A 4406-nucleotide genomic window follows, 5' to 3' on the forward strand; every position below is an offset into this window, starting at 1 on the left:
AAAAATATCAATCGTTTTTGGTCCATAATGTCTTCATCAACGTTAGATAACAACAACCACCCAGTGAAATTCCATAACGTGGGGTCTGGGGAGGGTAAAGTGTACGCAGACCTTACTCCTACCAAGGTAAGACGACTGTTTTCGAAAGACCCTCGGCTCAATAAAAGTATAAAAAGAGGTTAGATAAGGCTAAGAAGTTTAAAGCGATATGAGAAGGCAAATAACGAGAGCAACACAGATAAAATACAGTAATCAAAGTACAGAAAGTACAGAAAGTACAGAAAGTAATAAATAATAACAGAAATCAGAGCACAAGAAATTATAGTGCGCTAATGCACCTACTACTAAGGGAGAATAACGAGACTATGGAGGGTTAGGAGATTACTATTTACAAACTAACCCCGCACAAATAAAAACAAGTAAGTTAGCTAACAACAGAATTGGCCTTATCATATTTGAATCTAATGGAAGACATTTGGTTTTTGTCCAAATGAAAAGGACCCTTAGCCCCATTAGGAAGCTGCTGGAAGGAGTCGAACACAAAGGAAGTTTTGCTGGTATTAGCCATCTTTGCCAAGTGATCCAAACCGTGTTGGCATCTCTAAAATAATGTGAGACGTTGACATTAGCTTGTTACATCATGTGTCGAATTTTGTCAATAGTGAAACTGAAGATAACAGAAAAAGTTCAAAATGACTAATATGAATGAGTTTCTGTCACGACCCACTACGGGACCTCGATCCCCAACAGCTTATAATATACGGAAGTTTAACAAATACAACTAACAGTCTAAAAGAGTTATTAAGCTGCCATATATAAATTAAAAACTCTAAGATTAATAACAAGAAGTGTTTTAGCACCCCAAGGATACTAGTCTAAACAGGTAGAAGAACTTCTAAGAATACAACTTAAAAGGAAATTAAGACACAACTCCCACTATAAGGAAGGAAGAGTAAAATCTGTTGGAGAATCATCTTCGTCCTCGCCTATGAAACATCATTGACACTACAACCAAACTATGCCAAGTGGCATAGCAAGAATAGTATCAGTACAAACAACACATATTGGTAGGCATCATCGGTCAACCCCGAGTCCACCTCATAATATAAATCAACCAACCAGAAGAAAGCATGCAAATAGGAAAATATACCCGCCCAACCTTATGCACAAACCTCTACCATTCTCATTAACCTCCCTAATGTCCTTCAAGCCTAGCACTTATCCTATCATAACCTAACCTTTTATCACATAGAGGAGTTTTCGAACTACGGTTTATCACTAATTCTGCTTAACCATTCTACTTTCCTTAAGCTTTCATGCCACTAACATCTGTCCCTAGAATATTTGGCTTTTCACTTGCAGGGCGGCAATATTAAGGTGGTCTAAGATCCTCTCCTTCTTAACCGTACTGGTCCGCCATAGCGAAACCTAACCCACTATGGCAGCCTCGCCATAGTGGGATTCCTCCCGCTAGGGAAGTCTGCTCAGAGACAGAATCTCCGAATCCTTTCCCAATGCCCCATTAACATATGCACCAAGATGACACCAATAATATCCGACTCTAAGTCACTAATCTCACTCAACAACATATCAACTTCTCACCACTCGCTTACCCACGACCTCATACTTACGATACAAATGTATTCAACAACCACAACGTAATAACACAGATGACACCTCTATGGTATGAAAATTGGTAATACTTGGACCTTCGATCTTTTCATATCAACCACAACGTAATAACACAAATGTATTCATTAACAGATATGAATACAGACGTATTCAGCAAGCACAACATAATAACACAAATGACACCTTTAAGGTATGAAAATTTGTAACACTTGGATCTTCGATCTTTTCATATCAATTATTACACAGGATGGACATGCTCAATTTAATTGTGTTAGTTCCTTTATCATCACACATATAATCCAGATACACAATCACATCATATTATAGCATTATTCGGACTTCTAGTCCTTAACTTGAATCAATTTACATAATGGGCATGATTAATAACAGTTACAACAATCAATTGGTTCTCTCATGGAGCCCACACCCAAACTGTTAGTGTGTCGGCCTGACACCTAATCCAATAATTATAGTATCGGTGCGATACTCGATCCAATATCTACTGATGTGGTACCTGATCTAATATGTATCGGCGTGACAACCAATCCAATATGTACAGGCGTAGTAACCGATCCAATATATATCGACTTGGTACTCGATTCAATATGTGTCAGCATGACACCTGATTCAATATGTACCGGCGTGGTACCCTATCCATTAACAAAAATCACAAATACAATCAACATTGAATAGTTCAAACACTTGCACAATCAAGTAACAGGTTCATTGCACGCATTTAATCACGAAATAGTCATTTCACTTCAAATTCATTCTATGAGATAATCACATGAAGTCAATTACATTCTTCCCTTCCATTTCATGAATACGCATTACTCAAGTACTTACAGGGAACAGTAAGCATGAACACGCACAATTAAACATTCAACCATATTTCTCTATATTTTAGTAGCCTAATACTAGGCCTCCCTTTAATTATCACAAGTCTCAGGATGTCACAACAACTCATAAATCTCCTTATCCTTAATTTGACAAGAGTCATCAACCCTCTGAATCGTGGATTATCAAGATTGGCATTCAAATTACCGGACTACTATCACTAGTCATCGAAAATCATAACCAACATATACCCTCATGTCCTAAATAGTAATAAGCATCACTTAGCCATTCAGACTCCGTGCCCTAAGGCCTAAGCATGGAGTCTTCCGTCAATCTACGATATAATATGCATTGGGAACATGTTTACAATTACTCAATTTAGAAAACCTAGCCTACCTGGGCGCCAAGCTGTTGTAGAAGGATTATAGCATGATCCCTGACTTTCATAAGGAGAAACGATAGAGGCAGGCCTAAAATCTGTCGATTATAGCATTTTTTGAGTTAGAATTCCCTTCTCCCTCTTCACCAAGCCTATAACAGCTTTTTGAGGGTTTCTAAGATAACCCTCTTCTATTTTGGCATTTAAGGGAAGACGGATAAAATAAGAATTCGCATCTTTTAATTCTGTCCCGTTGATCCCGTTATGGCGGGTCCTATCTCATCATGGCGACGCGGCTATGGTAGAAATATTTCCACTATGACTGAATGGTGTATGTCTGAATTAACTTGAATCATAAAATTTTGCACCACCTACATAATGACGGTTCGGATTGTTACGATTGTTTGGGATTGCGTGTGGTTAATTACTTAAGAATATCTAAAAAAATCATTATGGTAAAATATTTTTTTCCCTTATGTCTAGATTTATTCTCATATTTCATTCTACATTATGGATACACTCGAGCCAGCAATAGCATCGGATGCTAGTCACGGCTGGCGTTTAGATTTTGAGCGTGACAATATTAATCCTCATCAGCTGAACCAAATTTGTCAAAAAGTAGAATTTTCTATGAGCTCTCAAGAGGTTTTAGAAGCGTTGAGAAGGAAGAAATTTCCTTTCCAAGCTTTACAATTTTGTCTTGTAAAAATCTTTGCACCTCCTCATTAAAAGATCTAAGTAGCTCAGATGATTGACGGAAGCAATTTTTCTGACGGTTGATTTAGTTCCAATCTAGAAGCTAAATTTGTCAGTGTTGGAGGAATTAAGAATATCCTCTTATACATATACATTACCATTTATCAGACCAACTCACTTGGATAATTTGGAAGGGTCGGATATTAATTAGGCTTCTTTTGTACTGGATAGTTATAGACTTCTTCATATACTTGTTAAAAATCCTTACCTCAACTACTAACACCTTTCTCATTTCATATTTAATATTTTGTACCTAGGGAAAACAAATTATGCGGCTGTCGGTCAAATTCGCAAAGGCTTCGACCTGCCTCACTGTGCATAAAAAAAAATGTGTTTAACCCTCCCCCCTTATATTTTTCTATTTTTTTAAAAATTGAATTTGATACTATAAAGAACTCATAATTTTTTTTTATTTCCCTGACTAATAATATTAATTTAATAAACAATGTCGGAGATCAATTACAGATCTTTTTTTAAGGTCATAAGGAATTGTCACTTTCAAATGACATGATTTTCATTTACAAAAATAGACAAAATTAAAGTGGATTGCCATTTATGTTGTTTAAGCACCATTTTCTCTCTTGTAATTTATTTTTTAATTTTTCTTCTTGATAATCTTGTAAATTTAATACTTATTAATCATATCATTTTACATGATTTTCAATTTAAATTTGGATTCACCGGTCAAAAAATGAATTAATTATAATAATAATTCATTTACCTATTTTATTATGTTGATTTACTCACTAAGATTATTATGTTTTTTTGGTAGGTTTTTAAGATTGATAAGTTTGGTCAAATT

This window comes from Solanum dulcamara, chromosome 6 (assembly GCF_947179165.1).
Source record: "Solanum dulcamara chromosome 6, daSolDulc1.2, whole genome shotgun sequence".
Lineage (NCBI taxonomy): Eukaryota > Viridiplantae > Streptophyta > Magnoliopsida > Solanales > Solanaceae > Solanum > Solanum dulcamara.